Source organism: Melospiza melodia, chromosome 15, assembly GCF_035770615.1.
Source record: "Melospiza melodia melodia isolate bMelMel2 chromosome 15, bMelMel2.pri, whole genome shotgun sequence".
Lineage (NCBI taxonomy): Eukaryota > Metazoa > Chordata > Aves > Passeriformes > Passerellidae > Melospiza > Melospiza melodia.
This window is the reverse complement of record NC_086208.1, coordinates 17,368,403-17,394,005: the sequence shown is the minus strand read 5'-3', so window position 1 is coordinate 17,394,005 and position 25,603 is coordinate 17,368,403. Positions and strand designations below refer to the sequence as shown.

General features: G+C 45.9%; 1 long non-coding RNA gene across 1 annotated transcript; it reads right to left on the bottom strand.

The window, feature by feature from the left end:
- Positions 1–1,020: 1,020 nt before the first annotated feature.
- On the bottom strand, positions 1,021–23,052 carry LOC134425033 (uncharacterized). The gene is made up of 3 exons (XR_010029574.1): positions 22,869–23,052; positions 20,365–20,438; positions 1,021–3,624 (listed from the first exon to the last, which is right to left on the bottom strand). It is a non-coding gene; the product is annotated as an uncharacterized LOC134425033 (long non-coding RNA).
- Positions 23,053–25,603: the final 2,551 nt, after the last annotated feature.

Below are 25,603 nucleotides of genomic sequence, written 5' to 3'. Positions count from 1 at the left end.
CTCACAGACCGGCAATCTGTCAATAGCAGGGTCGGGCTCACAAATGCTGAGTGACACGGGAGTGCAGAGCGCTCCGAGTTGTTGGTATGAAAGAGTGTGTCACACATGATGTGACACTGGAGAGCAAGCACAGCCACAGGGCCACAAGGTGGGTGCTGGGCCGGGCCAGGAAACCTTATGTGGGCATTCTGAAAGGGAAGAAGTTTAACTGGTGGGTGTTAAAAGGGTGAGAGGCCGTGTTTCCAAATAACTTCTCTTACAAGGAGAGTAACCTTAGCCAGGAACAAATCCTGCCTGTGAGCGGGAAGAGCTTCCCAGGCTGCTGCTGCACACAACCAGGGCAAATGCCAGAGTGTCCGAGGGCAGCTCACCCTCAGTGCTTCGCAGCTCAAGTACCATTTGTGTAAAAATTCCATAAAAACTGAGACAGAAAAGAGAGGAACAAAACCCCCACCAGGCTGGGGCATTCACCTGCAAAAGGACACAACTAAACTCCAGTCCTGCCACCACAAGCATTTGATTAATGCCACCAAATGCCACAGCATCGGCGGGGAAAACGTGTTCTCACCCACCTTGTATCTGTGGGGAGAACAGATCACGTCAGCCCGGAGCTCACACGTGCCCGGGTGAAGCCCGCAGTGCTGCCTCACAAGGCATGTTCCTGCCCCGGGGGAGCTGCGTGCCCCTGGCACCTCTCACGTACCGCTGATAACTGCTGGCTGTCCCCTGCCGCCTCATCCCGGGTCAAATTACTTGTGCCAGTGTCAATGTGCTCTCTCATGGCCAGCAGGAAACAGGGGAAAGATGCTTTGCTCTACATTCTAAAGCTGGAAGAATGAAAATACATGTTCAGCTTAAAAATCTTGCTTAAAATATGGAACTGGTCCAAATGCTTCGGATTGGAGCAGCTCAGAGGAACAAAGAGAAGCCTTTCCAACAGACTGGGAACCCAGTCAGGAACAATGGGGCTCAGATTTAAAACACAACCCAGAACTGAGTTCTTGCAGTTCCTGGAAAATATGAGTGCTGGACTGATGCATTTTTTCATTCATTATTATTATCTCCCATAGACATTCATCCTGATCTTAACATCTTTATTGTCCACATAGAGCAAGTTTCCTCTCAGAAATGAATGTTCCAGTAAATTTCCTTAGACAAAACCATAGAAATTAAACAAAAAAAAAAAGACCCCTTTATAACATTTTAAAAACCATACACTTCATGTTGTGATTCAAAGTGCTCTTTGTTTCAGTAAGTATAAATACTGAATTTTACAAAGAAAAAAAAATGCAAAAGCGAGAGGAACAAAACCCTTGTGTCGTACACGGGTTAGGTAACAATTGCAGTGTTAGTTCCAGACTGATTACACCAAGAGGCAAATGCTAGGTAAAGTCAGGGTTGGTATTTTGCCTCAAGGACAACAGATCTTTGTCCTGAACCCTGCAGTCAATACCTATAAATATTCTGAGTGTTGTCATAAAATTTTGAAAAACCTCTCTATCAGGGACACAAATATAAGACCTTCTGCTTTAGAATTACAGCAGAGTTCAGTTAGAAGCTACAATTCACTCCTTAGAAGTGTAAGAATCATTTTGCGTGCAATTCAGCTGATGTAAAAGATCTTTTTGTCTGCATCAGTCTTAAATCCTTTTAGCTGAACTCATTAGCAGAGGGGACAGGGAGGACTGGTGTTATCTTAAAGCCCTCTGCCAGGGAAGTTGGACCTTCTCTCAGAGAGGGAGCAATGGCCACAGAGGTGTCAGGGCAAGGGCTCTGGACACCTCGGAGCCCTCCCAGCCTCAGCTTCAAAGGAGCCTCAATAAATCAGCCCTCCTGCAAAAACGCTGTGTGACCTCTGGCGAGAGAAGCAGTACAAAGCCACACCAACATTTCCTTTTATTATCGGTAAATACTCTTGAATTGGTTGGAATTGTTCCTGCCACTGATATCGCTGATCTCTGAAGAGATAAACACCAGCTGATTGATGACTTGTCTGCAAGATCTATTTCAACCACCCCCAGGCAGGATATTTTCCATGCGGGTAATAATAAATCTTACTATTGAATGTCATCAAATGAAAGAAAATTACTGTAAAAATAGGCACAGTTATGTATTTCTTATTATATAATATTAAGGAAGATTTTTCAAAGATTTGAGGAGTTTTCATTTACATGCCTGATTTTTTGGAATGTACTCCTTTTGCCTACATTTAATATATATATTTTAAAGCCTTGTACAGTCAGCCAATGTAAAGAGACTCTCTCCTCAAAATAGCCTGTTGTGTAGTCAGGTCTGGAAGGTGAGATTCTCATCATGGCTGAGACTGAATAAGAACAATGATGTCCTTTCTCAACAGATGCCAGAGCTGCCTTTTCCTAGCACATTTTATGTGGTATTTTCAGGTATCACTCGCACTATTTTGTTCATTTTATTTGCAAAGGAAGCAAATGGCATCCTTTCTGTCAGTTAATAAAAAAAAGGTTTGAGGGGAGAACTGTCACTCACTCTTATTGCTCCAAATTCTTTTCTAAAAGTGATTGCAGAGTTCCAGTGAAAAGTTCTCTCTTCATTATGAGGGCAGCATTGAAAATGCTCCTGCCCCATTATTTGTGCCAAGAAATAAAGATCCAAGCAACTTTCTAGGACCTGTTAGACACAATAAAGTCAATGCTTTGTACCAGGGTGGCTGTGCTGCAGAGGAAGGAAAATGTGCAAATCCAAACCTCACATTCAAGATGTAAGCATAAGAAAAGGAGCTGTGAAAACAAGATTAAGGTGATCTACTTACCAAATGTTGCATTCTACCATCATATTATCTGCACAGTATCAAAAAAAACCCTCCTTTGACCCCAAAGGCAATAATCCAGACAGAGAAAATGTAGAGATATGAGAAAGCGGCTGGAGACAATAATTAACCTGAGGCAACATTTTCCTGCTCTCTCTGTCCTCAGTCTATGGGGGCCAGGGGAAATTTGGGCTACAGAGCCTGGGGAGAAAAGTGACAGTGAAAAAAGCAACCTGAGGGAGAAGCAACAGCTTGGTAGATTTGTCCTATGTGATCTCTCTGCAAAATCCACTGCTCCATTCTGGGAGCAATTTGTGCAGAGCATAGGAGGAAAAGAGGGGGAGAATTAAGAGAGATGAGAGCTGAGCAGCTTACAGGGAATGGATCAGCTCCTTAGGGATCAGAGAAGCTGTTGGCCAGCAGGATAAGTGGATGGTTCTGTAAAGACTGGGGGAAGCCAGGTAGGAGTTCAAAGGCAGTGGAAGGAGAGTCTGGTACTGCCAAAATCCACCACAACATGGATCTCATGAATGGAACAGCAACACATTGCACAGTCATTAATTTGGGGGTGTAGAGCCCAATTAATGAAACCAGAGAGCCTTGGAAGGGTGGTCAGAAGTATCCTGGTCCAGATATTCCTGTTCTAGACAATAAAAGCTATGGAAAACTTTGGACCTGCCCAATTAAGAACCAAAATCTACCCTGGCTCTGAGTGTCCAGGCAAACCCAGCAGCATTTGTCCTTCATCAGCCCCGACTAAAGCAAGCTGTGAGGTGATCTCTGCTTTGAGCCCAGGGCTGGGAGACAGAGGCACTCCTCAGGAGCCTTCAGCACGTGATCTATAAAAAGGAAAGAAATAAAAGACTTTGGTTTATTAGTTTGTTACTCTCCAATCCCAACCATTACAGGACAGGCACAATGTTTATGATGGATTCATTTAGAGAACATTTTCTCCCTGGTCACATAACTGTGCTTCAGACTGAATCCAAAGCTGTATGGGGAGGGGGGATAAAAGCTGCAGGCATTTTTCAGGATCATACACAACCCAGTACTTCAAAAGTGCACGCAAGGAGATGAGCCAGCAATGAGAAGCTGGCTTGACCTGTAGGAAACTATGTCCAATTTTTCATTGTACCACAAATTTCTCCTGCAGCTGTGACACGCCCCCCATTGCATGGTAAAACTGTGAGAAGAGGACAGGAAATTCATAAAGATTCACACAATCTGCCATTTACTTTTCCAACAAGCGGTTTCTGTGTTCTTGGAATGGTTTATTTTAAACTCAGCCTGAATAAAATTATTCCCTGACCATCCCTGAGCAGCTCTCCAGCATCTCTGACAAACACCAGGTTTCCAGGTACCCCTGTTGCCATTTCACCTGCAGTTCATAGCACATCGACCTCATCTCTAAAACACATGTACAGTCAAACTCACTGTGCCCACAGGGACCAATTTATTTTTCCATCACCTGTAGCTCCCTTCAGTTTCTGCAGGAAGAAGCTGGCAGCCTCTAACAAGGAGTGTTATGAATAGCGTGGTAACGCCTTTCTTCATCCCTGTTAAATTTCTCATTTCATCTTGTGAAGTCAAATCCTGGTTTCTGCAAAGTCCCTAAAACAACCTACATTGATTATAATTGGCTCTGCAGTTGGACTGCATGTACTTTATCTCCAATTTTGCAGATTCATTGCCTACTACTGCTGTCTCCCTACATTTAGATAGTTATCCCACTGCCCTAGAGGTTGTTCTGGCAGCTGGAGGTTGTGACAGTCCTGACACAATACATGGGAGAAGTTCTTTCAGAAGGAAAGTTACCTTTCAGTCCTGTCTGACCAGGAATTATGGCTTTTGCCTTGTCCCTGTATATGTATCACCCCCTCTCCCCCATTAAGAGCTGAGGACTCAGTCAACTGCCAAACTGCATGGAAAAATCCTGGTGCACAGAAGAGGTTCCAGTAACTCTGAGTGGTTTGTGATTTGCATTCTTTGTTACAGAAGCCAGTGAAACCAAGCCAAAATATCAACTTATTACTTCAGTCAGACCATTTCCATACCATTTGAAAGCACAATAATTCTGAATCCATGTCCAAATCCTTATGTGGCTGATGCGTAAGGAATAATACAACAGGACAGAATCCAAAGAAAAATGAAGCTTCACATCAACAGGCAAAGCTAATTCCACGAAGATGGATCAACTCATGGCTGCTGAGGATTTCAGCATTCAGGCACCTTTGTGAACCTTATGGCAAATTTGATCTGTTTTCTCCGAGTAAAATCAAAGCCAAGCAAGCTTCACTGGCATGAACACTTCTCACATTTCTGCTGCTTCTGTTTTGTAGCGACCAATGTCCACAGCTCACTGGGCTCAGGGCAGATGCTGCTGCCCAGCCCCCTTGGCACTGTCCTGTCCATGAGAAGCCGGGGTCACTTCACAGATGGAACAGCCCCACTGTGGGACAGGACACTGCTCTCACGCTGCTTCACCGTGCTCTGCTGAAACCCCAGCTCTCCAGAGTTCCACGGGATCATTCTCGTGTATTTTATCCTCCCTGTCACAAATGTATCACAACAGTGCTTCGCACAGGTCTCCTGCCGCTAATGCATCCCCTCCCGGGGTTATCTGAGTGCTCCTGGTACAGCCCCTCTGATAAGCTGCACATCCAGCGCTATCAGCAACGCGTTATGAAAGGAATGTCGCGGCAAAGCGCTGCCGAGTCACAAGACAAAAACCACCCCGGTGTTTACAGCAGGGTAGGAAATACCACATTAAAATAAAAGCATGACAAGGGAAGAGCACACGTTGGGGTGGAAAGAAATCCAAGCCATCCCTAAGCTCCCGGTTCCTTTGTCATCGAGTTAGTGCATTACAGAGAAGATTTGTTTGGAGTGAAAGGCTTTTTGTGAAGCTTTATCTTGGCCTCTAGCAGACAGAACTGACAACCCTGAAGTGGCAAAAACCACTTGCGAAGTGCCACATTCAGCGAACAAAGGAACCCAACACCATGCATGGAACAGCAAACTATCAGCTCCCAGGGGGAAGTGTCATTTTCACATCCAGTTTGCTACACCAGAGTGGGAGAGAAGCTCCAACTGTTTTGAATTCATGTGTCAAGTCAATCACAGGAACAGATAATATTGGAGTTATATAAAATTTCGGAAGGAACCCCCACCCACCACCTGTAACACTCACTCGCCACTGTCAGAACAGTTCTGTAACTGAAGACAGCACCAAAGAGAAGTTGTCCTTACGGCTTTCTGCACAGCAGATGATGGGATCATTACAATTTATTCTGCATATGAACTGAGAAAGAGAATAAGTGTTTATTTATTATTCCCACCAGAACAGGATCTGAAAGTTTCCACTGGACTCTTAGTGCTACTTACTTGATTTTAGTGGAGGTAAGGGAAGGGAAGGGAGGAAGGGAAGGGAAGGGAAGGGAAGGGAAGGAAAGGAAGGAAAGGAAAGGAAGGAAAGGAAAGGAAAGGAAAGGAAAGGAAAAGGAAAGGAAAGGAAAGGAAGGAAAAGGAAAGGAAAGGAAAGGAAAAGGAAAGGAAAGGAAAGGAAAGGAAAGGAAAGGAAAGGAAAGGAAGGAAAGAAAGGAAAGGAAAGGAAAGGAAAGGAAAGGAAGGAAAGGAAAGGAAAGGAAAGGAAAGGAAGGAAGGAAAGGAAAGGAAAGGAAAGGAAAGGAAAGGAAAGGAAAGGGAAAGGAAAGGAAAGGAAAGGAAAGGAAAGGAAAGGAAAGGAAAGGAAAGGAAAGGAAAGGAAAGAAAGGAAAGGAAAGGAAAGGAAAGGAAAGGAAAGGAAAGGAAAGGAAAGGAAAGGAAAGGAAAGGAAAGGAAAGGAAAGGAAAGGAAAGGAAAGGAAAGGAAAGGAAAGGAAAGGAAAGGAAAGGAAAGGAAAGGAAAGGAAAGGAAAGGAAAGGAAAGGAAAGGAAAGGAAAGGAAAGGAAAGGAAAGGAAAGGAAAGGAAAGGAAAGGAAAGGAAAGGAAAGGAAAGGAAAGGAAAGGAAAGGAAAGGAAAGGAAAGGAAAGGAAAGGAAAGGAAAGGAAAGGAAAGGAAAGGAAAGGAAAGGAAAGGAGGAGCCATGTTCAGAGGAGAATGGCCTCACACCAGAGCTGGGGATGGTCTCAGACATTCTGCTGGGCACTGCAATGCCATGAGCCAATTCCTGCCCGCAACTAACCCAGCCAAACTGCAACAACAAGAGCTTGGACATGCACTGAGGAGCTGAGCCTCTCCAACTTTTCTCCCACAGAGGATTAGGAGCTTGCATAGGGTAATTTCTGAGCCCAGGCAGAAGAGCTTTGTGTGAATAGTGCCTAAAAGCCTTCTTGATGCCATGTGCACAATCTCAGGCTCCCTGATGCTGCAAGTCTCACCCCTCGACCTTCCTTAGAGCCCTCCCCCCCTCCTTTGTGCACACTCAGAGCTGAACCCATGAACTCGAGTTTTACCCTCTGCTGTGTGACAGGACACCAAGGAGGGATCACACCTGCCCTGATTTCCCCATCCACCATTTCCCAAATTAAAGCTACACCAGCCCTGTCCTCTTTCATGAGCACCGAGTGAGAGCAAAGGGAGAAAACCACAAGGGGAACAGATGCTGCAGTTTGAAGAACAAGAGAGAGAGAGAAAAAGATACCACTGCTCTCTGAAAGCATCCAGAAATGTTCCTATTCAATTCATTCAGGCCTACACAAGATCAGGGAGAGCACAGGACTACTGTGAGGAAAATCTAGGTCACATATGATCACAGCAGCACAGCTGCCACCATCTCAATGGCCATGTGAAGTGAGTGAGGACTGCAGCAAGGACCTCTGCTGAAGAGGATTTTTTTTTTCAGTGCTATTTTACAATTTCCCCTCATTAAGGTGTATTTTCCGGCAGGGCTGTGAGTACACTGGGTCTTCAATTGGGGTGAAGGATTTAGCTATAAATCCCAAAAATGATTCAGTCAGTGGAATTTCTGTAGGATCATTTAAATAGTTTATAGGCTGCCAGGCAGGATTTTAACCTTCTAACAGTGACAGGAACAGTGTTACTTTCCTGTTCTTTTGAATGCCAACACATTTCTTAGTTCTCTTTGTTTCACATCTGTTGTGGATACACATTGCTCCCATTTTCATTAAGGAAACAAGAATCTTATGCTCTTTTAATACACCTGCGAAAACTTCTTGAAATCCTCTCATTCAGTGCTCTCTTTTTGTTAAATACACAGGTCAAACCCTGTGGTCCCTTCTCCCCCTTCAAACAGAAAAGTTAAAATAAATGCATGCACGCAGACAAAAAAAAAAAAAAAAAAAAAAAAAAAAAAAAAAAAAAAAAAAAAAAAAGAACTAGGACAGCACAGCCCCAAACCATTATCTTTTTTCTTTATAGTTAAACAGACCCTCCAGCACCTTCTCCTCTCCTCTTTTCTACACCTGAATAAAGCCAGGCAGGATCTAAAGCCCAAATACTGAACACTCCTGCAATTCAGGAGATTAGAGGGAAAGGACAAATGTTCCTGGGTGCCATGAAGCTAAGCCAAGCATCTTGGAGCAGCATTCATTAAGGAGCTGTGCCAAAAGTCCTGGCTCAGGCAGCTGGAGCAGGAGCAGCTGCGGAGCAGAGGAAACGCTGCACGGCACAAGGCAGGAAAATAATGCACACAGGGAGCCTGTGGTGGAAGTGAGGATGTTGCAGATACAGCATTAACAAGGATTTGTTCCCCAAAACAAGCAGCCCAGACAGCAGAGCAACAGGAAGTCAAATCACCTAAGTGCAAAGGGACTGACTCACACCTATTGTGAGACATGGCCATTTGTCTCCCAAGGTTTTCCTAGCCCGGTGATGCTGCAGCCCTTTCCAAGCCCTGGGACCAGCCCAACTGCTTCCAGCCTCAGGGAAAAGCAGTGACACTCGGGGCTTAGGGCAAGGACTCCTGTGAATCATGGCTGCTAATTATGTAACTCACTATGTGTGGAAAAGGCAGATATTTTAATGCATAGCAGTTCAAGAGCAAAGGCTCATCTTGGTATCTTAGGTAATATGTCCTTTACCAGGGACTAGAAGTAATACCTCTGCTATAATACTAAAAAATCTGACATGAAATCAATCCTGGCTGGAGATCCTGGGTGGTAGCTGACCCTGGCAGCACAGCCCTTCTGCCCTGGGTCAGTCTCTCCCTGTGGAAGTTCAGGGGGATTCCAGTGGTTCTTCAGATCCATTGGCCTCCCCGAGCTTTGGGGGAATTGGATGAAACCTTAACCTGTTCCTGGCTGCCAGGCTCAGGTTTTGCAGGTAGCTGAGGAGCCCAAATTAGTTAGTTTGAATTCAGAATTTTAATCAGATGAACCAAGTAACTTTCAATCAAATTAGGAGAACAGTAGGGTTTGTTCTTAATCCACAACCATTTAATCTTCCGACTCATTAGTTGTGCACAGGCTCGATGAATATGTATATCTGGAAGGAAAAAAAATGTCTTTGACCTTGATGGGAATGATAACACACATCTCAAGTAGGTGTGAGCTCTCCTTCCATCACACTCACTTTATTATGTAGATTCAACAATTCCTATTACTCTGAATCAGGGTACTGAGAGTTACAGGCAATCCCACAGCCAATTAGGGTTCTGATGAACCTGGAATGATTAGCTCAGTATTTACAGCCAAGCTGCCTCCTACCAATTTGCATGCAAATAAAAATATATCTGTTTTAACAGGCCATTCTAGGCAATATAACCAGGCTCCAACAACTGGGGTGAGGAAGAGAGGAAGTACATTCAAAGACAAAAGCTTCAGAGCAGGATTTGGTTTAAGATCTTGAATATACTGTTTCAATACATCAGTGTCATTCATGCAATCCCTAATGAAAAACTATTCCTACAATTTATTTTTTTTAAGAATTTAAATTCACATACAAAAATACTTATCCACACTATTTCTAGAATGAAGATCTCAGCTATCAGGAACATTTCCTCAGTTTAAGAAATTATTCTATACTGCTAAGAAAAATAAACTCATGGGCAAGTTCTCTGAGTTTCATCTGATTTCCTGGCTCACACTTTATTTCTCCTTTAACTGAAACTAATGAGGGAGCTTCCTTTGACTGCAACAGAAGTAGGACTGTAAAAACCCTGTCTTCCTTAGGTCTGCTTTCCTCCTCTTGCATTCCTCTTACAAAAGCTCCCAAAACTGACCTTGACTCTTGTCCACACTTGCTGCAATGAGAGTGGCAGAACTCGTACTGAAGTCAGTGAGAATTAGGCACAATTACCCAATGCATTTTGTGCACTACACCTGGAAAATATTTCAATATGAAACATTTGTGAAGCACAGACACTGGCTTGGGCTAAAGACAGCCCTAGGGATCAGGGGCTAGGAAAAAATCTGACCCAAGTATCTGTGTAGGACTCTTGTGTAGCTCTTGCTGGAAGTCTCCCTCTGGGAGCTGTAATAAAGCTGGGGAGGGATCCAAGAAAAGTCATCTCCTGTTCCCTTTCTTGCTTGGGTTTTCATCACAGAGAAGACCAAGCTGTCCCATCAGAGCAGTCCAGAGGCAGGAAATGGAACAAACTAAAGAATACAGCAAGGGAAGGGGCCCTAAACCCCAGTCAGACAGGTGCTCTCCCTGTCACCCAAGCAGGACCGTGGAAGGAGACTGCAACCTCCCTTTGCCTGCAACAGCTGTAAGGATGAGAAGCAAAATGTGGATCTCTGCTGTGTGAATACCCCAGGAAAAATCCTGCTAAAACAGGGAGTGCAAGGCAAAGAAGCCACTGCAGACTGACTGGCAGAATTAAACAAAGGGCTATATTTACTTTTGTGTTCTTCTCCTGTTCAGCCACTCTGTTTCTATCCGTTTGCTGCCTCCATTGTTGTTTATTTTAAAAGCCCCCAGGGACCAGAAATTCCACACTTCTGACAGAGCCCCTGCAGAAGTAACTTCTTCCCTCAGCAACAAAGCAAACACCAGCTGAGAAGGGGCTCCCGCTGCAGAGGCAGCGCTGCCCTTAAGTGAACCATCATCTACACGTGCAAAGCCTTCCCTCCAAGTGGGGAAGACCTTTTAACTTGACTCTGCCCGTATCAAGGGGATTAAGGGTACCATTTAACTCAGCCCAGCTTCTCAGCTAACAGTATCCTTGCACGCACCTCCACGGCTCTTTGGCAGCTCAGCGCAAGTTCACTTGAGCCAGCTCTTAAGGCTTTTATCTTTAAAGCCAATGTAGATAAAAAGTTCAGGAGGCCACCGAGATGCAACCTAAAGCTGCCCCTCTAAAGTGGCAGGCTCCAGATGAGCAAGGGAGCAGCAATAGCCGGGGCCTCGGTGCTTTCACCCAGGGATCCCAGCCAGGGCTGGCCCTGCCACGTCCGCGGCAGGATTTGCCTGCCCAGCAGCATCCCAAAACCCCAGCTTCTGAGGAGAATCTGCTCACAAACATCATCTGTTTCCAAAGGATGGCTTGTGCTGGGGTGAAATGAAACAAGTCCAGTTGTTGCGTTTCTTTTTCCCTGTGGAGCAGGTTAAGGCCAAAGAAATTTAACCGCTACTCAGCTGTTTTCTGCTGACATCGCTTGCATTCCTCCCTCTTCTCAAATAACATTTGGAACTCCCTGCCAGATAGTGCAACTTGATATATGCTCTGATGATAGAGGGTGGAGGGGAGGAAAGTACATTGGCTAATATTTTTCCATTACAAATCTAAACGACCCAATCTACAGTTTAATCTGCAATAAAAACAGCAATTTCTGAAAGCTGGGTCACTGACTTGAGGCCAACACTCGTACCTGAAACCTTTATTTGCAGATCACTTTTAGGAGGCTGTGATAAAATTACTATCAGTGCTATTTCCAAGCTTTTGAGGGCACCCAATGGATTCAGAGCCCCAGACTCCTGGATCTGGAGACAAGATGTGACTCTGCTCGGAGCGTTCAGCTGGCAGTGGTCACGGTGCCAACAGCCTCATTCAACCCTGATGAGATTTTTCCTTCCCAGGTACCTCAGAGATCCTTCAGTATTGAAAAGGATGGTTTGCCTTTCATGAACCCAAGTCCTGGTGGCTGCCACCAACGGAGGAAAAAGCCGGCATTTACCACACAAGGGTTTTCCTATACTAATGGCAGGAAATACCACAAATACCAGGATGAAATAAAAATCCACAGCCCCTCCAAATGCCACATGAATTAGCAAGGTAAGGGCTTAGAATTTCTGGTATTTAGATGTCAATGCTCCTCTATGTGTTTGGAAATTCGGGAGTTTATTACTGCCTTTTATCCACAAATATAAATTTGGCTATTTTTGCCTCCTGATCACAACAGCAGTGCTCTCAGTACTAATATATTTCAAAAATACGCAACGGGAATGATATGTCAGGAAAAGAAGAAAACACAGTTTTGGCTGTGCCTCTGCTCTGCAAGAGAGGAAAGACAAAGTCCTTTCCTTTCTGTGAGGGCTGAGCTATGCTGGGATATTTGGTCCATTTGCTTTACCAACTCCCTGAAATTCTCTCCCAGGGCTGGGAGACCAAAAATATGAGAAATTTTACTCCGACGTCAGCTGGCCTGAGGACAAGGACAGAACCCTCAGAGGGAAGGCAGCTCCCCAGGGGCTCACAACTAAGAAGTATTTCAGCTGTAAAACTTTGCTCTCCCTGTCACCACAGCCATGGCTACTGGACGTGCAGCTGGAGCTCAGCCCCTGTGAGCTGCACAGACAGGGATGGACAGACAGCCCCTTACATTCCTCACACGCCAGGATTAGTGACCATTTGTCTGGCTGTAAGTCCTAGAGATGGAGTCTGAACACTGGTGCAGGCACCAAAAGCATAAATGTCCTCAGGCTAAACAAAATCCTTAGACCACAGCAAGGTTCCACTTTTTCTATGACTTCAACATTTATCACCTGATCTAAATGATACCACCACCAATCTGATTTATTCTGTGATCACCTCTCACTTGGTCCAGGGGCCAAATACCACTAGAGCGTGACAGAATGTGCCAGCAATGAGTCCTGGGTCCACCCTGTCCCCTTACAGGCCCCTGAGGGCCCCTGCTCACGCTGCCAGAGCCTGCTGGCCTAACCTGATACAGACATTGCTTCATTCCAAGCAGTCACTAAAACATCTCTTTGTAAGGGATTTCCAAAGTACATTTATCACGAGGTGTTCTCCAATCCTTCACCTCTATGGGGACATTCTTGGAACAGTCAAAATTCAGTTCTCCCTACGCCTCAGAGTCAGGAGGCAAGTTAGCTGGCTTGGAGCTGGTATGAATAAATCAGCTTTTGGAGGGGATGAAAGAAAAACGTGACAGAATTTGGTCCTTCTCATTCAAAAGACCTTATCTAGCAGCAGAGGGAGCGAGGAGGGCAGATTCACCTTCAACATGATAATCTCCTGCTAGCTCTCCTTACAGCATTCCCAGCTCCTGCCCTTCACTGGATGCTGAGCACGAATGTAGGAATGAATCACTGCTGATCTTGGCAAAATACCAGTCTCCCTCCCTTTGCTCCAGCTTGGAATAATCCCAATTTTCCAAATGGCTTCAGTGAATCTATCAGTGAATCTAGGATTTAAGTTCAGCTATTAAAAAGTAGCGGGAACCCATAAATCACAGGCTTTATATCAGCGAGCTCTTTGATGCATTTAAAACAATTACTGGGGAATATATGATCTTCCTAAAAATAACTATTTATGTGAACACCAAGAGAGAAGCTACTGTCAAAACAGAATACATGGACAATCCCATCTCCACCCTCAATCCCCAAGGCAGGCATGAAGACTCTCTTCACTCTATTTTGCTGCTCACAGCTGTATTAGAATTGATAATATGTCGAAATGACACACGCTTATGATGATGTTAGAGCAGCATAAAAATTATGCAGTAAATTAATGTATGCAGCAGATTAATGTATGCAGTAAATTAATGTATGCCTGCTTTCAAGGCGAGGAGGGTGGAGATCACCAGTCCATAGGAAGTCATTTTTTTCACCCATCATAATGCTCACAAAATGGCTTGTAATTACAGACTTTTACACACCAGGCTCGTATCAATGGTGACATTTCATCCCTGCCATGGATATGGACACAGGAGGGCTGGATCAGGCAGAAAGAGCTAATCTAGAAACAGCTCAACAAAGAAGAAAGCAGATTAATTCATTCTGCAGTCCACACCTTGCCAGAAATTTTTACCAGCAGAAATTTTCCAGCCTGCAACCCACAATATTGCTCTGCCATATGCAGCTTTCAGCTTCTGCTGCTGTTGTTTTCAGGTTCCCAGTAGTGCTACTGGTCTGTCACCAGAGTGTGACAGGGTCTGTGTAGCACACGGATGTGGTTCCCACAGCAGCAGAAATGGGAGTTGCCATCTCTGCTGCACATGTGGTGACAAAATATGACTTGTATTAATTAGGCTTTGGAGCAGAGAAAGAACAGGCTTTTATCACAGCTGCCCCACTGAAGAAGTTAGAGCACACCTACCACCTGACCCCGGTCAGGACAGGGCAGGAAACCACACACCAGAAGTACATCAGCTCCAGGTCACAGGAAGCACCTGTGGCACCAGATGCTGCTCCTGAATATCTGCAGTGGCAACAGGAACACAGAACCTCTGCTCTCACCAGCTCTTTTGCAATGAGACTGGCCCAACACACAACTTCCACCTCTGAGGTGTCCCCTGTCATTAAACCCACCCAACCTGCACCTTGGGTCTGAAGCCCACCCCAGTGGTGTTGGTGTGTGCTGCCACAGAGCTGCTCTTGGTGACCCTACAGAGCAAATCCATGTTCTCCTGTTGATCCTAAAGGTTGCAAATCCATGCTGAAGGAAAAGCCCTCCTCATGGATGCTGGGACCACAGAGACACTCTGCAAGGAAGGATTTTCCCACAATGGCTACAGCCAGCTGGGACAGGAAGAGGGAGCTCTTCTACTGTCCCCTGCAGAAACCCAAACACAAGGACATTCCTGAGTTTTGTCCTGTCCTTCCCAATCTTTTGTCTTCGCTCTTACAGCCCCAGATCCCTTCATCTCCTTTTGCTGCTACTTCCAGCACCCCTTCCCCAAGACAGGGCACATTGCTGCCCCGCTGGCAGGGCTGGAATCCAGCGATTTGCACTTCTGAGCCTCCCTGATCCACCTTCCCAAGGCTTGCTCTGTGGTCCTGCTGACATGAGGCTACCAGGGAAAAGAGGCTCAGAAATAACCTGGTGGGGGGCATCCAGCTCCAATTGAACACAAAGCTGGGAGTAGGATTTACTGCACAGAGCACTGAAAATCTTTGGGTTTGGCTTCCTCATGCATCAAACTCTTGACTCTCTGCTCTGTGTGCACGAGATGAACGTTATTGGTACAACCCACTTAGGAAACCTCTGAAAAAGATTCAGCCACTGCAGCATGATGAGGGAAGATGTCTTGATTTAAGAACACAGACATTACTAGAAAGGGAGAAAAAAAATAAAAGGGTCCCTTACTGTTCTGACATATCAAAAGGAGACTAATGAACCACCAGTTCATAGAACGACCCTGCTCTTCATTTCAGAGCCAGGCTGGCCTTTTGTGTTAAGGACACTGAATAACAAGAGCAAGAACAAACAGAAAGAACCCTTTCCCCCTGCCCAAAGTAAATCCTGAAATGAAATAATTTAAAAACTACACCCTTCTGCCCTACTTTAAGGTCCACATAAGAACAGATGAAAAGTTTTGTTCCATTGGCAAAACTGAATCAAGGCTTTTGATCCTCAAAGATCTCTTAATCGCTTTGCACGTTGGTTCTTTTCATTATTTCAAACATACTTGAAGACAGACACTTTCCTCTCTCCCTTTTTTTCCTCTTTTTTTTTCTTTTTTTTTAAAGACTTCTCTGTGTTTGGGCCATTTCCCAGCCAACTCTGTCAGGATGGCAGACAGCTGTTTGTTCTTTACTCACTGTGAGTTTCAACATATACACACGTTGATCTGCATTAGCAAAGTCCAAAAATGCAGAATCCTTGCCACCAAAAAGTGTTCTAGCTCACAACATCCACCTCTTCGCCCTTCTGGTGCTTAAGAAAAGTTCCAAGGAAGATTATATGCTTCTGGTTAAAAAAAGAAAGTAGTTGTTGGTGGGATGATTGCTGGGTTTTTTTAAAGCTCTACTCAGAATTGGAGTCTCCATCACATCAAACTGAACTTAAATCAAGGTTTCTCAACAATTTCTCTGCAATTCCAGGAAGTCAAATCCAGTAAAATCACCAATTCTTAAAAAAACAGGGATAGAATTTACATTAACTCTGGCATCTTAACACCCCTGGGAGGTAAATCCAGATAACTGAGCAGAGTTTTCCAACAAATATACATAAAGTGTCCTTTGGTTTTTTTATTAAACTCTTAATCCTAGTCTTGGATTTTCTGCCCAGCTGAATGAGCAGAGACATTTCCTGAAGCAAAGACCATTCCCTGATTTTGCAAGACTTTGCAACAAGCAGGCTCCCAAGAATTTGACAACAAATAATGGACAGGAGAGATGGGAGGTGGAGAGAGTTGGCCAGCTCACGAGCCATCAAGGAGGATGGATAACATCAAAAACAAACTCCACCTGGAAAGCTGCATGTAGGCAGCAGAGCAGAGCAAGTTTAATGTGTTCAGAGCCTGAGGCATTGTTTAGCAAGTGGGTGGATGCTTTTTGAGCCAACTTCATCTACCCAAATGGTGTTAGAGCCATTGTAAACTGCCTTGTTAAATTATGGTCACAAAGCAATCCAGAACTGAGGAGGGCCGGCAACAAAAGGCTGCACAACACAGAACAGGCACATGCTGCAGGAGGCAGGTAATGGCAGCACCTGCTCTGCAGGAAACCTTCCTCACCCTGCAGGCAACACAACCAGCCTGAGCCCCCCAGGGCTTGGGATGACACTGTCTCCATCTGATCTGGGCTACCTCAGCCACACTCCTCCAGTTTCCTTGTCACTAACAAGGGGAAGGAGTCTTTCTGTTGGGTGTCAAAAGATCTGACTTGGACTTCTGCATGCAGCTGTCAAACAGAGCAGCCTCCCCCAGCCTCCTCTGCCTTGACTCCTCTCTTTTTTCTTGCATTTTTCCCCTAAAGGCAGGGGAAGTCTGTAAATAAATACAGTACCTCGCCCCACTGTACTGATAGCTGAGCTTTCAGATTCAGCCACAGTAAAGCAACATTTAGACCCTGCTCATTTATTCCACTGCACCAGATGAGTCAGATGAAACACAGCTGAGACCACAGCAGCCATCACTGCCCCACAAACCACTTCACTGGCCTCGAAGAGAGATGCAAAGCCCAGATCCCTGCCTGACAAGTGTCCTGCTGCAGCCCTGGGGGTGTCTGCAGGCCAGAGCCGTGCCCAGCTCCAGCCCACGCAGACCTCACAGGCTCTGGACACGTCCACAGGACAACGCAGCCCCGGGGAGATGAGCTTTCTCCTCATCAATTTTTAGGAGCAAACCACTGCCCAACATAACAAGCATGTTTTCCAGTGTTCACCAGAGCACAAAGCTTGTCAAGAGAGGACTAAAAGGAAACCAGGGATTCCAGCCACCTCCTGACCAGTTTTCCATAATGGGAATGCCAGACAGGGGTTGGCAGCTGGTGTGTGGCAAGAGAGAGCTGCTCCTTAGGGCCTCCCTGAAGACATGGCTCCCTCACCTTCAGAGCCATGGGGGTTCTCACTGTAGTGCCTGACATTTTGCAACATCCTCCTGCACTTCAGTCCCACATCTGTCACAAGCCACAGCCAAGTTCTGCACTTTGCATGGATTTCTAAATATTGTACCTACAGTGTCCTGCTGCTGGCATGGTAATTTTCAGTTCTACCCTTCCCAGTGCATGTTGTAACATTAAACTTTATTTTACTTGGCAGCCAGAGCTCACTTTTGAAGCAGCTGTGAGCAAAAGACCCCTCAAGTGATGCAAATAAACATAGTTTTATTTTTAATTTGTAAATTAAAACAAACAACTTGTGTTCCAGGCAGTGCAGTCCACATTTATGTCCATAAAACCCCACACAGAACAAAGGAGACCTTCTGGCCTTTCCAGTGCTTTGTGAAGTGTCTGGTTTTACCCTTAATATTGCACATTGATAAAGACAGAAAACTTCTGATGCATCTCTGAGTCCTTTTTGCATAACCCCCTGAAATCTGAGGCCTGCTGTTCAGACTACAGTTTCCACTGAAATACAAGTCCAACTGGGCAGGAGAGAAGAATTAAACCTAGACCACAGGTTTTACCTGCAGAGAACTGAGACTGTGGAGTAGATCTGACTAGATTTTGTCCATGGTCTTATTCCTCGTGTTTGCAAAGACCACATTTGGGAACTAACTCCCAGCAGCAGAGCAATCTGGTGTTTCCCCAGGAACAGCAGGTCTGAATGCCCAGTAAATTTTTATCCTCATTGCTGATGGCAGTGGTTTTATTCCTGACAAACTGAAACCACTGAAGCCCAGCACTAAAATGCAAGTTGGTCACAGCTCACCCAGCCTGGCTCCCTGGAAACACAGGAGTGCCAGAGGGACCGAGGCAGGGTCTGCAGGCCCGGCACCACCGCGCTGCCACTGCACACAGCTCCAGGAGCAGGAGCAGCAGATGGAGGAGGATTGTTCAAATGGCAGAGCTGGGCCTTCCTTCGGAGACATACGGCTCTAGCAACAGAGGAAAACAACCAGCGAGGAGGTTTGAGGAGAGCAGTCCTGGAACACATGTGAGAAACAAATGCGAGGCTGAGCAGGGGCTCTGGAGCTTTTGTTGTTCCTGGCATGGCAGCATGTTGGATACACAGGGTCTTTTTCAAGCAGGACCAAGTTTAAATGAAACACCTGATGAGTGACTACTTCAAACCACATCCTCAACATAGAGGAGATAGCCAAAAGCCCCTGGCACAGCATGGGTTTCTGCAACGAAGTAAAACCCAGAAGGTGAAGATGCACCAAGAATGCACAAAGCTTCCAACCTAGATGTGCCCACACATGCTGCTGTACTACAGAGAGGTGCCAAGAGCAGAGCTTTTTGAGTTAGAAAGGCACACAGGCAGGCAATGAAAGAACTTCTGATTTGTGCTAAGTTCCCTCAGCATATAAACTATATCTACTATAAATATACACATGATTTATTTATATGTAGTAAAGGCACAAGGGCTCAGGAGCACTTGGCTCAGTTTGAGTTTATGTCCCTCCCACAAGCTTTCTGCACAGGTTAAGGAAACCTTCTGCTCCTATCTTCCTTTGGGTTGGGTTGTTACATTTGTAAAATAAAGTCAAACCTTCACCTATTTCTGGTTCAGATCCACTTGCATCAGCACTGGTATTGATGGAGCTATTCAGATCACTAATTTCTTTGTAAGCTAAATGTTGGTACTAGTGCATGGTGAGGGGCTACCATTCTGCTACTGCTCCTTGAGATTCATTTGGGTTACTGTGACAGGAGTAAATAAGAAGAAAATCACACTGCAAATTCACCAGCTCAGGATATCATGGTATTCTGAAGCTGGTCAGTGCAACTGGGTGGGTCGAACAGCTTCGCTGTGGACTTTGGAGATATGAGGCCAGAGTTTTCATTAGTCCCTCCTGCAGATGCTGTAACTCAGAAGATTGTTTCCAGTACCTCTGCCCACCAGCTTTTCCCAATTCAGCCCGTGGCTTGTGGGAGATTTCTGCAAGAAGCCAATCTGCTATTCTAATGCAACTCAAAGCCAACTCCTTCAGCGGACAAAATACAGGCAGAGCAAATTTCATATCTGCTTTCCCAAGGTCCTTTCTCTCAAACAAATAAACAACAAAAAAAAAGTTTATTTTTATAGAACTTGGCTTAAAAAGCCAGACTTGGAAATGTACTGAGTGGAGCAATTCTCCAGCACCACCCAAAACTAGCCAGCAAAGGAAAGCTCGCCAAGGCTGTTAATTTGACGGCTGGGGGGGAAACGAAACCTATTGCTGCCATCTGCACAAAGGAAACAGAGGCAAAGCAAAACCCTGCTGTGTGAGCAGAAAGAAAGGTTCAGCACAGCAGAGACAACACAAACCATATGAGACACTTGTTAAACCCCCTCCCTGCGTCTTTTTCCACCACTAAATGCTGCGGGACAATGATCAATCTATTCAATAGAAGCTTCAAACAAGACCCCCAGGACCATCAGTGGTGCAGGTCTCTGTTTTCCTACAGATTCGAGCACATTGAGGCCCTGCTCTCTGGTAAATCTTTAAGACAACATGAATAGTTTGCATACTCTGAGCCCCACAGATGGTTTGGATCTAAAGACCTTCTGCAGACTGCAGTGGTCACGAAACCCATCCTCACAGCAAGAATTTGGGATGCACCACATTTTTACTCTTGCTTGTACTGCTCAGTTTGTGAAGCAGAACAAACAAATGAGCTTTTAAAAAAATAAAGCTTTGTTTGAAAAGCGCTTGATCTACTGTGAGCTCTCGGTTCAGTTCATTTTACCCCAAAGGTGAGTGTGTGGGCTATTGCCCAGGTGAAGAAAACCTCTCCCTCAGCAATCCTGCTCTGGTGGGGGTTAATCTGCAATCACCTCTATCTGTGGCCCGGGCCCCTACAGCTGCACCAACATCTTGGGCTGGAAAGCTGGCAGGAATACCTTGGTAGTGCACCAGGAGGCTCTGGGAATTTCATTACATTTTCCACTCGCCCAGCGTGTCTCCGGAAGGCCATCTACGGAAGAGAACAGAACCAGCGTGTTGCCGCCCAACCCTCTGGAGTTTCTCCTTTCACACCCACTGCCAAAGCACAAACACCCTCACCCCAGGCCAGATCCTCATCTTCTTTATACAGCAAAACCCAAAATCCACAAATATCAGCTACAGGCTCTTGCTGCAACATCTACTGACCACCAATACCAAGGGGGACAAGTCCTCCCTCCTGCCTACAGCAGTGCTGAGCATTGATTCTTCATGGCTTCCAAATGAAGTTACAAGAAAAAAAAACACATCTCAGCACTGTCCCTGGAGTAGAGGGACTGGCACTCCTGCTTCCAGGCTCTAGGACATGTCCAGGCTTGTTGCAGCCTGTCCCTCAAGTGACACTTGCAGTGGTGCTGTGGCACTCCAGCACTTTTCACTTCAGCTTTGAAAGAAGCTGCAATTCGCAGAGCTGGCAGGGGCAAGGGGTGAAGAATTTATCAGCTCTGCAGTTCATTTTAGAGAGGGCACACGCAAAATGCAGCTCAGCTGGATTCATTCATCTACTCATCAGAGCAGATGTGAGGATATCCGGTGACCTTGTTGAAAACAGAACTCACCTGGAGAGATTCAGAGATTTGCACTGAAACCAGAACTCTTCCAGAGAAAAGTTTGCACTTAGTGATTGCAAAATTCTCCTTGCAAACAAAAAATCCCCCTGCAAATAACAGACCACCAGCAGGGTCTCACACACAGAGACATCTCTGTGCTCACAGGATACAGAGCATTTCCACAGGAGCCAGAAAGAGGAAGAAAAGGTGTAAGACTCAGGAGTCCTGACTCCATGCCTGGTAAAGACCGTTCCCTCCCTACGGGAGGACGTGCGGCACTTTTTCATTATGCTCACAAGACCTGGGGGACAACCAAGCAGACGTCCTGCCCCAGGCACCAAAATGTCATTTGGCAAACTAATGAGGGGTTTGGAGTGAGAGTGTCCCCTCCAGATGTGTCCAGGAGGGATGTGGCACCCCGGGGCTGCGTGCGCCAGCAGCCTCAGCGCTGTGCCCCGAGCTGACGGACAGCTGTGGTGTGAGCAAACCTCTCTCAGCAGGACTGTCTAACTCCAACTTAAAAACTGAGCTTCTGTTTCAAGTCAGATTTTCCCCTGATGTGCCTCATCCTGCCCAGAGACAAAAATAGAGGAAGTGAGAAAACAGACCTTTATTACCAACTGCAATCCTCACTGCCCAGCAACCAGCTCTACGCTCCCTGTCAGCCTTGCATAAAGAGAAAATAATAAAACCAACAGCCCGCACTACCCACAAAATAAAATATAGACAGCATGAGCCTTTATGCAGCTCAGTCACCACGTGTCTGCAAGCTGAGCAGAGGAGAGCTGCAATCCTTGTCCTAGACACTGTCTAACCTCTGCTCTGGCGCTGAACGTGCTTCTGGAGGCGACCACAACCGTGTCATTAGGTAAACTGGGTCTCCTGTCTGTCCTGCTGGATAGGATGACCCCTTTCCAGGATTCCTCATTATTCACCTACACATAGTAGACCATTTATAATTTATTTTTTTCCCTGCTGGAAAGGAAAACAAAGGCCAGTGGATTCAGTGGTGAGGATAATGCAATAGTTCCATCAGGGTTAGGCTGCCAGGCTGTGTGCAGTTGTGGTGGGGAACATGAGGAGGGCTGCAGGCTGCTCCTGGCACTGCCAACCATAATTACCCCTAACCAGATCATGGTTACACCCTGTTCCTTGCAGCACTTGGGATTTCCAGACTGAAACACATCACAGACAGATATGGAGGTTGTTTCTATCCCTCCTAATGTCCACAGTGTGGCCTAAGGGGTCCCAAGTCCACACAGGACTGCTTATGCAAACCTGGTATTTAACAAATGATTTGGATGAGCCAAAGTAAATAGGCAATGGGGACACCATGGAAAACCAAAGAGCAGTTTTAGCTGAAGGACCTTATTATGCCTTCACAGTATTTTATGAGGAACACATTAGCCCTGAGGGAAAAGTGTGAGGAGATAAATCCCAAGTCATTATATAAAGATATATGAACACCTCCCCAGACCACCAGAGACACCCACCTTCTCCCCATCCATGGACTTGAAGGAGAAAGGGCAAAATGTCTTTAACTGTCTCCCATCCCTTCCCATCCCCTCTGTGTCCCTGCCCTGCAACAGCTCAGGGCAGCACTGCAGTCTCCTGGATGGAGCTGGGAAGCACTTGGACAAACAGAGCAGCACTGCTGGCCCTCAGCACATCCCTGAGGACAGAGCAGCACCTCCCTGCTGGGCACTTGCTGTGACACTGGAGCCCCAGAGTCTGAGCTCCGGGGAGCACGTTCAACCTCTGGCATATAACCCTGCAATCCGATCTGCCCGTTCCCATGGGGCCATCCCTTCCCGCCTCCAAGGCTCCCTACCCTGGGCACCAGCTTAACCCACCTGCTCTGAGCTGTTAGCTGGTCAAGTGTGCTCCTCTAACATGGAATTTATCTGCAGTTTCTGGGATGCTGGCACAACCTGCCTGCCTAGGATAGGCAGGGTCAGTGGGATGAGAGCCTTCTGGAACTGCTGCAAAAAGAGGCCACGGTCCAGTGAAGCATTAACCCCCAGGACCGCTCCCAAAGCCAGCAGCAGTCCAGGCAGGAACTGGAAAGGCAGTGAGATGTTCCCACAAACAGGCCAGCCCTTTGGCAGATGGGGGCAGGAGGGCCAGGGCGGCACACAAACACGAGCTCTCATAAGGCCATAAAGAGCTTCTGTTTCCCCACACGCTGCAGCAGCGGCGGCGAGGCGGAGGCAGGGAAAGCAGCAGTCCCGGGCCACGTGGCAGGTCAAACCACCGCCCAGTTTGTTGGCACCCTCCAAAGTTTAAATACGCTTTGAGCCAGCAGTGAATCATCCCTGGCAGGTAAGAATGATATTAATTTATGACATGCCAAGTGCAAGCAGATCTTTTGGTGTCAGTCCAATGGTTTTAGCCTTATTAACACGCGGCGATGGCTCAGGTTGCAGCTGTGCACATTAAACTCTGGCAAGTGGCATTTTAAACAATGACAAACTTCAGAACAATCACTCCACACATGGAGCCAGGCCAGGCAAAACTGAAGGGTGGCAGAATAAAGGTCAAGGGGGGGAACCTGTTTGTCTGGGAGAGGAACAGGTGGCCTGCTTGGCTTGCTGCAGGGTCTCTAAACCGTCTGAAGGACACAGTCAGGGATCATTTTAACCCATTAAGCTGCTTAAGCCTTCCTTTACACCAGTCTGAACTTCGAGAAAGCATTAAATCTTAAAGAGCTTAGTAATACATCTTTAGGAAAGCTCTCCCCTGTGCTTATGCATCCAGAGTGCACATGCTGCACTGTGCACAGGCACATCCTTCCCATGACAGCAGGACCCCTCTGGCAGCTGAGCCAGATCCAAGCAGCTAACACACAGAAAGCTTTAAAGTAAAGCCCTGCACCAGAGCAGAATGTCACACTGGGACACAGACAACAAGGGGAACATGTCCCCATCACCACTGTGCCACTCAGCAGGCCTGAGGACACTGTCAGAGAGTAAAACATTTCCTCACCAGTTCCTCCCTCACCAGCTTCACACAGGACATGGAGCAAATTGCGGTGCCAAGACCTTGGGATGTGCCTATGGAACTCAAACCACATCCAGCAAGGAGGGCTGTGACAGACAGTGACTTGTGAGGGCAGCTTCTTACCTTAACACCCAGGCAGAGCAAAGTCGGTCCAAACCATTCCTGCCAGCTGTGTTTGCACCAGAAAATAGAATGATGGAGACATAAAAGACATTTTCATGGCAGGAAACATAAATATTCCATGCCATGTTTCAAAGCTGTATTTCTCAATTTGAAAAACATCAAAATAGGTTTTTTTTAAGTGTCAAAAGCCAGATGTTTCAGAATAAAACAGCAGAATAAGACCTGACATGTAACAATGTTTTCCAATGCAGTGCTTCCAAACCAGTTGTTTTCACAATTTTTCATTTGCCCCCTCTCCACCCAGTCTTATCCTTGCAAGCAGAATTTTTATTTTCCAACCAGGTACTTCCCAAAAGAAAGAATTTTGAGCAATAAATCAGATCTTGTTAAATAAATAGAAGGATTTAGCTACACACAAGATCTGATCCAAAACAGAACAGGGTGTAAATTTATAAAGAAATAGTTCTCTCAGATTTAAATACCAGGTGTGTGGATATATTTATTCCCAAATGAAATTAAAGGAATTAAATTCTTTCGTAACAAGGCACTTTTATTCTGGAATAGGAGCATCCACATATGAAATTAATCAAGAATAGCTAAAGCCACAGTAAGGTCTCAGGCTACTGACTGTAAGTGAAAACAGTAAATTCATTCTGCCTCTTGCAGTTCCTTGCTACATAACACACCAGATCCCCCTGGATAAATGTTCCTGTAAGTAAAAGACCAGTCCCAGCATGTCTGTGAACACCTCATGATAATACTTCAATGAGATGGACTGGAATCAATATTTTCCATCTTGGCAGCTCGGGGCCAGCGAGCAGGAGCTGGGCAGGGCGGGCAGCCAGCGCGACACGGCGCGGCGGGGAGCACAGCTGGCACAACACTGACCTGGAAAGACATTTCTAGCTAGCAGGTATCAGTTCCTGCACCATCTGAGCCTCCTGGAGGGAGGAGGGAAAAAGGAGATAATTAAATAGAGGTTTTCAATTCAAACCTTCTCCAAAGTATCTTTATAGGGATCAGACAGAAATTTGGCTACAGTCTAGACCGAGCTACTGGAGACATTTGAGCCCCCACGTTTCATCATGGAGGCTTAAGAGCCAGGATTAGATACTGCTAGATCTAAAAACCTGATACAAAATACTGATTTAATGTACATTAATTCAAGTTAGATATCCCTCAGTTCATCTGCAGCCAGAACAGAACACATATTTGTGATCCAGGTAATTGTACAGAAATGTGATTAGGTGGTGTCTCTGGTGGAGCACAAACCTGTGTCACTGTGCAGGTAACAAACTGCTCTAATATTGGTCATAACAGGGTCTGTTTTCCAACCAGAAAGCAGAACAAAATTTTCTGGTCAGGAGTGAGGACTGAGGGAGGAAACAAGGGCTATTATTTACAACTATACAGGCAGAGAAACAGAAGAGGCATTACACTGTGAAGAGTAATGAGCGTGTCAGAA